The sequence below is a fragment of the Odontesthes bonariensis genome, chromosome 3 (assembly GCF_027942865.1).
Source record: "Odontesthes bonariensis isolate fOdoBon6 chromosome 3, fOdoBon6.hap1, whole genome shotgun sequence".
NCBI lineage: Eukaryota > Metazoa > Chordata > Actinopteri > Atheriniformes > Atherinopsidae > Odontesthes > Odontesthes bonariensis.
The window spans coordinates 32,628,274-32,642,703 of NC_134508.1; the positions used below are offsets into that span (position 1 = coordinate 32,628,274).

The following is a 14,430-nucleotide window of genomic DNA, read 5'->3' on the forward strand; positions in this document are numbered from 1 at the left end:
ACAGAATGGTGTTGAGTTAAAATCTGAATTTCTGTTTGGCCCATACGTGACTCTGACAGGTTACAGTCAACTGATGGTTGAACCGATGTGAGTAGCACTCTGATATGAAGGACGATACCTTCTTCATGTGTGTTAATTAATAATATAGGAATTTGTAATGATCACATCCTGGTTTGTTGCCATTGCCAGAATTGGAGCTGGTGTCAAGCTGTTAACACAGCACACTGAGCTGAAGTGTTTTTCACAGGTAAAGTTTAATGTTACCAAAATGATTTGGGTGTAAGTAAGGCTGAGGTAATTGGATATTATTTATAAGCTGACATGATGAGCTCAAAGCTGTACATGCTATGCTGTGAGATGTCTGTGTGATGTTTGCATCTTAAAGCTCTTCATTGGCTACCAGTTTCCTCTAGGATAAATTTTAAAATTTTGGTTTTAACTTTCCGAGCATTGCATGGTCAGGCTCCACCCTATATCAAAGATCTGATCCAGTCTTACACCCCAGCTAGGGTTCTGAGGTCTGTGGATCAGAATCTTCTGATGGTGCCACGCACGCGTTTCCGGACCAGAGAAGACCGATCCTTCCAGGCTGTTGCTCCCAGGCTTTGGAACGATCTTCCGCTCTCTCTGCGCTCGATGGAGTCTGTTGACGCCTTCAAAAGGCAACTTAAGACCTTTTTATTTGTGACCCTGGTCAGTGAAAGGCGCTGTACAAATAAATTACTTACTTACTTACTTTGCATGTTAAACATGACAGCTTTGGTTAATCCAGCACGTTTTAAATTTCAATTAGTCAACAGTCAAAATTCAATATTATGTACATGAATTAGCTTAGCCACAGTCCCACATGTAGGAAGTATCCATGTCAGAATGGTCTAATTGATCACAAGCATAAGATCAAAGCTGATCCGCTGATAATGATGTGATGCTTCAGTTCTATTTTTTCATACATTTTTCACTTGAATGCTGCCTCATGTTGGTTCATACAGATGGATGTCACACTGACCAGCTGAGATGCTTCTTACAGTCTACAGGATTTTAAACTTGTATGAGATTCTTTGGGGTGTTCGGACATGAGTCATGATCCAAAGCTGTTTTAGCTTTGAGGGTGTCGAAGGTCGAGGCCAGCATGTCCCGTCTGGAATTCTCTGTTCACCACGTGGCTCGACTGCTAAAGGAGCTTTGGTTAACTCGGATGAGTCTTATTTTCAGAGATGGAATGATGTTCTTTTCTTTACTCTATGAAGTGCCTTTTTTCTTTAGATTGAATTTGCTTCTCTTTTCTACGTTAACTTGCTTGGTAGCAGTTACGCTGTTTTATCCACTGACATTTATCTCCTCCTCACTGTCCCCTCATGGCAATAAACCCATAGCAGTTTCTGTCATGCAACTCTCGGGGCACTCATAAAGAAGCCACCTGTTGCTGGTGCATGCCGGGACACTTTAGTTGGGATACTGCAAGCTTGGCACTACTCATTTACTGCTCCCACACAGTGTCATTTTCCTAGTGACATGATTCTAATTAACACAGCTAAATCTGCGCCTGACAGAAGGTGGATTTAACTCAGAAAAAGGGAAAGGCTGTGGATCAAAACAGTATATCTGTCCTCTACCTCTCCTACTCCTACTATGTGAATGTGGAGAAAAATTATAGTACTGGTACTGTTGGGCTACATTTATTTCCTTCAAGTGCCTCTGGTGGTTTTATGAATGATAACTAGAGCAAATGTTGAAGAAGTGAAACTGTTTTTAAAACAAAGAAAAGCTTTTTGTCATGATGCACAGATGGTCTGACTGAGATCACAATATCCTTCATATTTCACATCATGTTTCATCCATGACCTTCAACATCGCTTTGCCATAACAAAGTAGCATTTGTCAACTGAGTATATGATTGCAAAGAGATTGTATTCATGTCTCATACTGAAATGATGGATTCAGTCCTTTTGGTTCCAAACATATTCCAAACAACAGTTCCAAACATACTCAGAAGTTATATTGGTTGGATGCTTTTACTGCTCAGCACTCAGTTGTCTTTCTGTGGATACTTTAGATTTAAATTCTCCATGGAGCTTTGTCTGTAAGCCCATTTGCACAGCCTTTGTAATGATGGCACATTTGCTGGAAATTATATATCTGAGATCCACCAACGCATCAATGTGGCTTGATAATGAAGCTAAACACTGATGTAGTTTTCTGAGGACCCACCGGCTCAGTCAAGAATGAAGTCAAATCCTAAACGTTTACTTTTTAAATTAGGACTTTTTATAGTTTTCCTCGTGTTATCACAATACTGACAGCCCATGCTTCCATGTATTTTATTTGTATTATCCACATGCCACCTCCTCCTGAAGATTGTAAAGCTCCTGCGACAGAATAAATTAACAATTAGAATTTACTTTGGAAAATCCACTGATATTCTTGTAAATTAATACATTTATGATCACAATCAAATGTAAGAAGCTTTGATTAGCAAGGTTTCACTCATTAAGATTTCGAAAATGATCTTCATGTTCTACAATATCTAATCTTAAACACTGGGCGTATCGGTCTGATTCAGGGCATTGCTTATCATCCGATTGCTCTGCTATAAAGCACACGCTGCCTGACATTAAAGACCACCTACCAGAGTCGGTGTTGCAGTGGTTTGAAACGATGCTGGTATAACCTTTGAAAAAATGTTATATGTATCTAATTAGCCCACCTGCTCTGATAATCTAAAGAGTTTTTTAGCTGAATTAAACACTCACCTACAGTTTTTAAACAACCAGTAAGACTGTTTAATCTATTAAACCAGTTTCCCCTTGTCCTACTCTGCCCAGGAGATGATGGATGATACTCTGCTACAAAGCACCTGACCCATTTCAACCTGATTCCTCTGCAACAGTAAACAGAGCTGCCTTCCGACATTTGAGCCGCCTGCACACACTTAAATGAACGGCTTTTTCATTTTCCTTTCTTTGAGATACTGCAACAGAGGATGTTGCACAGTTTAAGAATCCTCAACATTTTGTTATGAATAAATCAACGTTGTGCTTTTTTCAGATGTGTGTTGGTATTCAATAACTCAAAGAAGTGTTGGAAGCATTCACACAAGCATCACAATTTCTAATGATTATTAATAAGATAGCTGGTGTCATTAATCACTCATTGAAGGCTATCACCTTCAGGTAAAAACACTGATCATACAGTGATGATGCTCCTTCATAAAAGAGCTGTAAATCAAGACTGAATTTTTTTTTCTGTATCAATAAAAACTTAATAAACTCTGAACCACTAAAAGTGTTGAGATATCTTTGTTTGTTCTCTTCATCCCATTCTTTGATGAATACAGATTATGTAGTGTTTGAAAAATAAAAACACTGGTTTTACTGCAGCTAGAAATCATCAGCACTTTCCATGTCTCCATTGACGGGTGTTTTCTTACCAACAACCAAAGTTAGAACGATTTTTTTTCTTTCTCTCTGATATTATCTTGTGTTTATGTTATAGTTATTTGACAACCACACATGAATCTTACTTTCTACCTGAATGTAGTGCTACCTGTGCTTTTCTTCTTGACTAAAAACCTGTTCTGCCTTGTGATTTACTTTATCAACACCGGCTTGACAGGCAGCAGTTCTCTCTTCAAATTCATCCTGCTCTTTCATTCTAAATACTCGTCGGTACTGCTGGGTAGGTCACATTTGGTATATATTTACACTCTATTAGGCAGAATCAAACAGACAAATTATAGATACAGTTGGCTGACAGAGAGGTACACAAATGAGCACAGAGAGAAAACACAACTAAAACAGAAGAATAAAGGGAATGATGTGATTAGATTAATTATTTTTTAACTTTGCTTTCTCACTAACCGCAGAACTGATCCGGCTGTTGATGCGGGTCAACACATACTCAACGTTTAGAGAAGGTGGATTTTTCGATGACTTCTACACAACCTAAGACTAAACCTGAAGATAGTTCAGAACAGATATAAGATTCAATATTCAGAAAATGAATGATTTACTCTATCTTGAATATTCTCAGTCACTCGAACATGCAAAGTTGCACTCTATCAGCAGCAGATGAAGGCCAGAGACATTTTCTGGCGTCTGTGGCCTGTTTGTGGCCAGCAGGGTTTAAAATAGTTCCTTGGAAACTGATAGTCAGTGCTGAGCAGCAGTGAATATCACCCAGATCAGATTTCCACTGAGTGTCGGGACGAAGATGAGACATAAAGGACCTTGTCACGATTGTGGAACTGACCGCATTATGGACCAACTGTTAAGAGAGTCATTTAAATTGACAAATTTTGTTACTTCCAACCAAGATCTCATATTCGGAGAAACAAGCCTGGGCTTGATACTCAGGAAGGACTGTGTTGTGTTATATTTAGCTGGTTGTTGCCACTAGATGGCATTGTTACACTTCATTGTGTTACACCACTCTCCAAGGACGAGCAAGGGAAGAGTTCAATAGATTAAGAAATGTTAAATTTAGAGATCATTTGGAGCACACCGAAAAATGTATAGACTTATATGGACTTACATTACGATGTGGTTTTGAAACTCTGCTCCCATTTTGTTGACACACTTGGTATGAAAATGAAGTATTGAAATTCACTCAGATGATAAGTTGTTTCTTGGAATATGTATATTCATAAAAAAAAAAACCAGAAATACTTCCATCACTTAATAGCTCTCTATTTCCTAGCAGGTGTTCAGTGGTGTTGTTGAAGGGAGAGACATAATTAAATTATAGCACTGAGGGAAGGCTTTTGTTTTCTTTTTGTTGTCTTCTGAGCTTTCATCAAGTAGAAACCATCTCTTTTCTTTGTCATGTCAAGCAATTCTCATGTTGGAAACATGGATTCATGAATTGTGTTTGTATAAAGTGAAAAGATGGAGATTACCAGCTGTCACCTTGAAGATAGAAATATATTCAGCACAGAGTCAAATGACCACACAGAACAAAGGCAATGATTTGAAGGGAAAATATTATGTATTAACTTCATGTCTGTTTATAATATATGGAATGTTATATTGCAATATATTCATATTATTAACTGCCAAAGTTTCAAATAATCGTGTAAAACATGAGTAATAATTATCCTTGTGAGCTCAGGCTACGGAAATTTTTCAACCATTTTTCTACTTTGTACGAGCCACTGATTTCTGAAAAAGGTCATCTCCTCCAGGTCCTCCACACATCAGTCTGTATTCCAGTGCATTTCCTTTTAATGGGGTATATAAAGTTCTATGTATGTACGGCTTGTGATGGAAAAGCTTAATCTAATCTTATGTCAGAAAATAAGCGGGTAATGAGTGTAATATTCACTACACAGAAACATCCTTTCTATTGCTGCTGATGGCCTTATTTTCTAGATCTGTCATGGGCTCCAACAGGCCTCACAGTGGTGTGGTGGATAGCGCTGTTGTCTCACATCAAGAGAGTTCCTGGTTCAAATTTCAGCAGGTGCCTTTCTGTGTGGAGTTTGCATGTTTTCCAAGTAAGTGTGTGGGTTCTCTGCAGATACTCTGGCGATCTCCCACAGTCCAAAAACATGCATTTTAGGTTAATTGGTGATTCTAAATTGATTCTTGGAGTGTGTGTGAGAGTGCATGTGTCTCATCTGTCTCTGTGTTGGCCACTGATGGACTGGCAACCTGTCCAGGGCATATCCCGCCTCTTGTTCGATGGCACCTGGGACAGGAACCATGAAGAGTCATGATGCCGTGAAAACTACAGTACAAGTACAACTTCACACAGCTTTATTTGATTATTTATTCCAGATTACACTTATTTGTTTTGAGATGATCAGAAAATGCTTTTTACATGAATTGTTGTTATTCAGAGTAAGATTTTAATCAGGTTGATATCAGAGCATCGCTGTGCATATGAAGATGCGCAATATGATGAGATAGGGTTGGAAGGATAACGCAAGCTGTTATGAAATGACTACTTGATGAATGAACACTACTAATGTTCTTCAAAATGTTTGCGATCACTTCCTGGATTCAGTGTGGTTTTGTTTGAGGTGCTCTTTGGATAAAATAGGCATAGACTTGAATGTCAAAAAACTCAGAGGCACTCGCTTTTAAAAGATTTTTTTTTTTTTTCTTAAATTAGTACCTTCAAGGTTTATTTTTTATTTTTTTGGAGACGAGATCAATAGGGCTTGTCAATTTAATATTTTGCGTCTTTTATGAGTCCAAGGAATTTAATGAGAAACTTTTTTATGGTCATCCATGAATATTTGGCTTTTTTGGGCAACATTTAAAACCATGAAGCTTCAAAGCAGGAGGTTACCTAGGAGCTTGATAAAAGCTATTGGTTAAGATGGTTTTCAGAATGAGTCAGTTGAAGTCATGCATTCACTTTAATGTCTGATCTCACAAAGGATGTTTCCGAAATCCATTGTGAATTATCTTACAGCAGACATTCAGGTTGATTAGCGTATTATTCTTTTCTGAGAAAAAGATTTCAAGCATCAAAGTGAAAAGTGGCTTCTTTTGAACAGCAAGCATTGAATAGGAATACTCAGAAGGTACCTCTCTTTACCTTGATAGCAGGTTTCGGATATGGATTATAAAACCGTAGAAAGGACTTCTGTCCTATGACTTGACCATCGACAGCTCCACACATTTTGCCTGGAGGACAGATATTATTTCACTAGGCTAAAATGTCTCCCAAAGAACAGCCACATATTGAAATAAGTTATTCAATATACAGGTGAATGCATACTTACTAATATTCTGTTCTGCATATTAAGATTGCACATAAAAGTTTGGCTCTGGAGACTATTGTTTGCATCTAATGTCCTACCTACTGCCATTGTCCATTTATTCTAATCATGACCTGTCATGGTAGGACATAGTGGTTATCTAATGAATGAATATGATGCATCACTTGGTTGATCACTTTTTATGTATGTATACATTGGCAATAACAAGTGTACGCCAGTACATCAGCTTTATACTGTGTATTTATATAGATAGTAAATAAAAGTGCAAAAATCACACAGTGACTAAAGGCAACTACACACTTTGTGATTTTAGCCATCATGTAAGTTTACTGCAGGCCCCACTGTTCCACAGGCATCTAATGAACTTGGCTACGACTACTGCTGACTCATAACAGGCTGCAACGGAGAAGAGCAATGTGGATTATAAGCAGTATGTTAATGTAAAGTGTGTTTTATGAGGTAAATGACTGACAACTTACTGCCCTGTTTAGGAGCGGCGTGTTAAAATGTTTGCTGGTTTTATTCTCACTTAGAATATGTTATCCCTCTGCTATTTCTCTCCATACTTTATCTTTCTTGGTGTGGTCCTGCATGAGCTAAAGAATACAAAGATTCTGTTGCTACAACTCAATACGTTTAGCTTTTTTGTTTGAATTCTAAAAGTTCCGTTTAGCTCTTTTAGCTTCCATCTACACTGTTCAGGGTGGTTTGATTTTTACATAACTCAGTGGTGACAGCAGCGTGTTGATCAACACATCACTCAATCGTATTTTCCCACTGGTTGTTTAGGAGATTTAGGTCAAAGCAGCAGTCACACTGACACGGTCAGGATTTTGTCCCTGGCTCTTTGAAAACAGCGGCCTTTGAAGCTCTCTGCCTCTCTGATGTAGGGCTACCATTTTTAGTCCCAATCCCCACGATTCTTTCTTGTAGGACACGTTTTGTCGTGGTTGGCCAAAAATCACTAAGTTTCGAACTGTAGGTGGAAAGTTAATGAACAATGTGCTCTAAGATTCAAATTTGAATAAATCATAAATGATATGATCACAAATTGTGACAGAAAACACTATAATCACTTATATAATTGTTCAGTTATTGATTCAAAGAGTTTTGGTGTAGCTAAAAAGCCATTTTCTAGAGTTTGGTCAAATGAGGTCTACATAAGGTAAACCTTTCTCAACTCTAGGCTGCCAACAGGAAGCTTTCAGGACCTCATAATGGGAGCATTTGCTCAAACTGTTGTAAAAGTAGAAGTTTTTTCTATTTCTGCAACACTTTGATGGAAGCAGGTGTATATATTTATATACGGTTCCAAATTTCTTTCTACACTGTACCATTTGTATGCAAGTACCCAACAGAATTTTAGGAAGCGCTATTTATCAGTTCCTGTTTACAAACTAGCAGATCATGGACTCGAAGCTTTCCTTTGGTGTACTTTTTGATGAAGTTAGTGGGCGTGACCTGAAGCAGTTGATGGTAAATCTTGCAGGATTCAGATGGATACTGTTGAGAATAATTTACCTGTGTGGATAATAATAGATTACGAAAAAAAACTAAAATGTTAGGATAACTTTCTCTCAATGGTTTTCACCACTGGGGGTTTCTCTGTACTTTGAATTACATCATCTCCTTTGCAGGCTTGGCTGTACATCAAAGCAAATCAGCACTACTACGACTATTAGCTTTGATCATCCACTTCTAAAAATGTGAAAGAATCATGCACATTGACTTGGATTTGCCTTATCAGTTTTTAAGACAATTTGATTTGCTTTTTTGCGATATTCAGATGTAAACCTGGCTATTACAATTGGTATATTCTATGATAATTTGCAAATGAATAATTCAGAATAAATTGGTGGATAAAATTCAGAAAGAGCCACTTGCATGGCTGCAAGAAAAATTGAACATATGGAACAGACATTCACTTATACTAATTCAAAGGTCAGCCTTATTCTTGGTTTTGACCAAGGGTACGTGCATATATTTAATGGTTTAGAAATGTACAATGAGAAACTAAACTGGAGCACCGGTTCCTGTCAAAATATAATCTGCCATGTCATGTATTTTGCAGCCCCGCCTTCTTCGTCTGAGCTCGTTGGCCTGTCTGATAACCAACTACCGTGATAGACAAACCACCTTTGCACCGGTCTACTGCTTTTTGGTATATATCACGGCCAACTCTAAGTACCGACAAAATAAGCCCAGGCAAAGCGGTAATCCATCATGTGATGTCTGGTTGCTATATATCTTTCTGTCTTGGTCACCATAACTCATGTTTATAGGAGATGTTTTTCAGTACTGCAGTGTTCTCATAGACAGTAGTGATAACTCTCATGTAATAATAGACCTCTGCACAGCCATGATGACAGACGAGCCCTTGTTGTAAGGATATATTCTTAATAAAACACATTTTTTCAGTAAAGGATCTTCCTGTTGAAAGTCTCATGTGGGAGAATACTCAGGGGACTGAACTCCCCACAGTGCTGTGTATTTATGAATTGTCTGAGGTTGTCACTATACCGAATGATTTGTCATCGAAAAGTTATGGGGAGGATTTGTTAAGGTATTCCACCCACAAGTGGTCGGACTTTCTGAGCTGAACAGTGCCAGAGGTCAATATGAACATTAGTTATTTTTAGACAATATCAACACTGGAGCTGATGTTTAAGCAAGTGAAAGTTAAATGAAGCATGCTAAAAATGCATAATCTTACATATTTTAACAGTAGCATGTTAAGAGGCCATATTATGCATTTTGGAGTGGGGGGTGGTTAACTGTGTTCTATAAATTTCTGTGTTGGAAGTATACAGAGTTAAAATTTCCAATACGTTCTGCAGCTGAAAAGTCATTTGTTCATACCCCGCAATGCAGCCCATGGCGGTTCTTGTTAAGTCCCGCCCCTTTCCACATCAGAGCACACGTCACTCTCAAGTCTAATGTAACCCCTCTTTGGCTGATGAGGCCACTAGTAATAGTGTTAGTCTGAGATTTCGGCTTCTCAAAGGTTGGACCAGTTATCAGAGCTCTAGAGTCGCTCGTGGAGCCCAGGGTGGAACAAACACATCAACCACACTCACAAAATTTAGGTTTCAAGAATATATTGTCGGTCATCAGAGGAACAGTATGACAACAAGACAATAGTAACATTCGAATAAGAAAATTAATAAAGTGCGCACAAAAAAAGAAAGAAAAATGTGTGTTCTTTGTTGTAGTGTATAGTCTTTCGTGTCTTTATTTTGTATTTTCTGAGCTCAGTACTTTTTATTTCGTTGGGGCCCTTTTTTTCAATCCGTGTTTCTCGAGTGTCCTACCACACCACAGGTGAAGAAGGTAGGTTCAACTCTGGCTCGCCATCTTTTTCTGAGTCCGGTCTCTCCAGCAGGAGATCAAGAAGCCGCCTCGTGGCTTATTGCTGCTAGTCTCTTCTCGATGAGTCGACTGAGTGGATGTCCTCTCTCGACATCAATCAAATCCCACAAAAAAACTGACCTATGAAAACAGGCCATATTCATATGGTTCAGTAAACTAAAATAGCTATAGGCCATACATTCTTAGTTAAAATAAATAATAACATAAATATGACCTTGAAATGACTTTCCTCTTTTCAAGCTGATGAGCTTGATGAGCCCTGTCGAAGTTTCTTTATGTGACTTCTCACCTCTTGCTGTGGATCAGATGGACAAAAATGCTATTTGAATTTGAATGAGAGGTCAGGTCTCCTTTTGTTACTTGACCCTTTAATCCGCTCTTGCAATTTAAACACAAGGATCACCTTCCTCTATTGTCAGAGAGGTAGAATAACCATGCAGCACAGCAGCTCACTTTGTCTGGATGATAAAACAAAGTGAAAAGGATTTAAAGCTGTTACCTGTGTAGAACTCAACCCAGACCAAAGTATACTCCTGCCTCGAAGGCTCCTTTTTTCATTGAATTGATGGATGGTCACTGTAATAGAATAAAGTTATATGGTAGAAATTAGACTGAAATGAAATCTCAAACAAAAGTAGAATTTTTATTTTTGAGCTAGAATTGCTCGTTTAATTATTTCTGCTGTCTGAACTGTTTCTGGCCTTGGAAACCACCAATAAAGAGGATTCAATCTCTCACCTTCCATCATAGCAGCTATTTATCCAGCGATCTGGCTGGTTCAATCCCAGACCTTCCTCACTGTGTCTAAACAGTCACTCAGAGACTAAAAAAAAAGCTGTCTGCAGAATAGATCAACGGAATGTTTAAATGAATTTTAGGTGTTATGTATTACTTCCACATCTGTTCTGTGCGAGCTGGTGAGAATGACAAGTGTAGCCTGAAGGTCGAAGGGTAGGAAAATCACAATATTACGTTTTTGTAGATTTCACTGCAAAGTAATCTCTCCAGGCTCTGCACTTGTCAATCTCTGCAAGCAGATATCCTTCAATTATTGTAAGCTCCTTCTGCTGAAACAAACAGACCAGAAAAAAAGTGTAATATTACGAAAGAAATTCCAACAGAATTCAAACCGATGTTTCTTTTAAAGAAATGACTGATTCCTGTTAACACTGAGTTTGCAGCATTGCTAAGACACATATTCCAGTGTTTACAGGAAGGAAGAGGTGTATCTCCCTTCAGAGTGAACCTTTTCACCAACACGTTTTTCTCTACATTACGTTGTTATCAGCATTTGCATCATGTTACCAGTCTGCAGTGCAAGCACTTACTGTGTTTGGCAGTTTATTTATTTAGCTTTCTCATCATTCAGCTGAAACAAAGCAGATTTTTTTAAAGCAGAATTTCAGGCTACACGTGAACTTTGAGCTACATACGTTTAAATCTTTTTTCAGGGTTTCTGGTGCAGGGGTTTATAATTGTTTATTTTGAGATCATTAAACCCTGATCCCTCTTTAACATCTCAAGATCTGCTTGATGCTTGATTGCTTCAACAAATTTTAATATGATATTTAGTGTCTGACAACAAATTCATTGTGCGGGTATGCTGGACCACATAGCTCTGGTCACAGGTACGAACACCGTGCGAAGTGGCTGTGGATTTGTGACTCCATGTGTGCAATAGGAAAAAAGCAGAAATGTAACTCAGCAGTGTTGACACACAGTCAGGAGTGGGAACCACACAAACATGAAACAGAGAGGAAAACAACAATGGAGACTCTCACACTGCATTAAAATGAATTGTTTGCACTTGGAGGGCTTTTGACTTGTCTATGTTAACACACAGCTAATGATGGTGGCCAAGTGGGAACATGAGATAAAACTTGTTCTATTGTAGATGGACATTCCAGCAATATTTCTTATGTTTGCTCATTTTTTAAGTCCAGTATTTTATGAAACTGTTGTTGTTGAAATCATTGTCATATTAACACTGACATATTAGAAAGGTTAAAAGCTATCATTTTAACCAGCGAGTGGCCAGTATTTTTTCATGTTTTTGTTTTTAATACTGTTCCCTGGCTCTACCTTTTATACCAGGACACCTATTGAATTTGCATTTTTAAAAGCTACTGAAAATTTTGAAGTATTTCAGCTCCTCATTACACTATTTTTAAATTAGCACATTTTTTATGGAAATAAAGAATGTTTCACATAAAAAGAAAAAACTATTTGAAAAGACTTTTGCAAACTCGATGACTTTTCAGTTTACATTGCTCAACAACATCGATCGATAGCAGTATCTGATATTTATCTTTTTTGTTGATTGCAGTTGAGTATTGGCCGATACTGATGTTCCGCCGAAACGTCAAGAGCAAAAGTTACTTTTTACACAACAAATCACATGTAACCTTTCACACACTGACAAATTAGGACCAATTACAGGTGCAGTGTCTTGGATATTTGGTCGAAAGGAGCAAGTGATCAAACGACCCCCTCTCCAATTAGTGCACAACCCACGCTACCTCCTAAACCTGAATAACCCCAGAAGACAAGCTGCTTGGGGGGAAATAAACTGGCAAACCTTGTGACAGTGAGGCTGCACAGACCTTATAATGCACAGTTTCCATTTAAAGCTAGCATGTGTTGTGAGTTCACGTGTAAAGTATTTAATATAATACCTCCACTCTGATATTTCACACATTTTACCCAGGAATAAATAGTCATACTGGCACAAATAGTGTTTTTAACAGCTGTCATGGTCACGTTCAATCATGTTTGCCACTTATAAGACTGAGTTTACACTGAATAAAAACATATTGAAGTGTGTGGGTGATTAGTATTCATTTCATCTTGTACCCCGTCTCACTGATTGTCACCACTTCGGCGCTTTGTTACATACAATACACAAATATTTTGGCGAAACTATTGGTTGAAATTGAGTGTTTTCTGCAATACAGCATTTATGTCTCCTCAAACAACATGGAAGCAAATAAAATTCTAACAAAACACATTTAGAATGTGATAATCTAGACTAGGAAGGTGTGAATTCAATCATTTTTAATTTTGCTGGTTTGGCACATCCAGTATGGTTATTTGATCACAAACCTTGTTATTAGTGTTTGTTTCTGCTCTGCACCACTAACTACTACTTTTTCTGAGAGCACTAAGCAGAAGAAAATGTAAAAAAAAACTCACCAGGGATCCTACTTCTACAGATCCCTGTATACTGCATCTTTGCTACTCAGTGCAAACTTCAGAGCCCTCCTGAAGTGCAATTTTACAGTGATTTCAAAAGTTAGAGACAATATTACTTATTTACTTCACCCATCTATGTCCACTAATTATGAATCATGAGTCAATCTGATGAGATTAATTTATTTCATAGTACATGTTCAAACAAAGGTGCGCCTTCCTGTTGTGCTATTTGTTCCTTGTCAGTGTGTCTTCAGTCATTAAAGCAGGATGAAAGCAGATATTAAGCTTTAGCAATGTGTGCTCGCACTAAAACAAAAGCAGCAGGGAGGCTCTCAAAAGAGCTGACAGACACTGAGTGCAGTGACTCAGCTGACCACCTGCAAGCTGTTCAACTGATCCAATCCAAGATTTACAATATCTTGTATCAGTCAAATTTTCAGTCTGATAATATTATGATTAAGTTGTGCATATTCACAGCCTGACTTTGTGAAGTAACTAAGAAACTGTGTATTTAGAGTCAGCTTGCTCTCTTTTTTTATCTGTGTAGCATCAACCTGCTTCTGTGGGTTAGAGCCTCTAACGCTTGCTCATTTATTTGCTAAATATTTCAGGAAGCAATTCAATTCAGTTTTGCTCAAACAAGAAGACAATAATTCCAGTAGGTAAGAACTGCCTCTCAGCAGCCATCCTGTAGCAGCCAAGTTAACAAAACTTAAATAAATGAATCATTTCATCCATCAGATTCCCATTTTCACATGACATACCAGTATGGAAGATTTCACTAATCGTTAGTAATTTTGATCAAATGTGAATCTATATGTTTGTTTGCAGTAAAAAAAATAAAAAAATAAATAAAATGAAATTTTTTTTTAAAAAGTTCTGCAGCTCATTTCTTTGTATCAACATTCATAAATTGGCTTTGCACTGACCATTGATGCTAGATGTGGGTTTGTAGCGGGCCGAGTCCAATAGGCTGATGCGCATTTGTAGGTTGACTGTGATTTATAAAGGGAACATTGCTGGACTCTAAGATTTGACTGTCCATGGTTTTATAAATCTGAGAAGAAGAGAACCATAACACAGTTTCAACATCACATTTTTTTCTTTCCACAAATTGTATTTCTATAGGCTCAACATTTAAG

At 37.8% G+C, this 14,430-nt stretch overlaps 1 long non-coding RNA gene across 1 annotated transcript; it reads right to left on the reverse strand.

Moving 5' to 3' along the window:
* Nucleotides 1-9,901: 9,901 nt before the first annotated feature.
* LOC142377900 (uncharacterized) lies at nucleotides 9,902-10,672 on the reverse strand. The gene is made up of 3 exons (XR_012769566.1): nucleotides 10,596-10,672; nucleotides 10,311-10,391; nucleotides 9,902-10,216 (listed from the first exon to the last, which is right to left on the reverse strand). It is a non-coding gene; the product is annotated as an uncharacterized LOC142377900 (long non-coding RNA).
* Nucleotides 10,673-14,430: the final 3,758 nt, after the last annotated feature.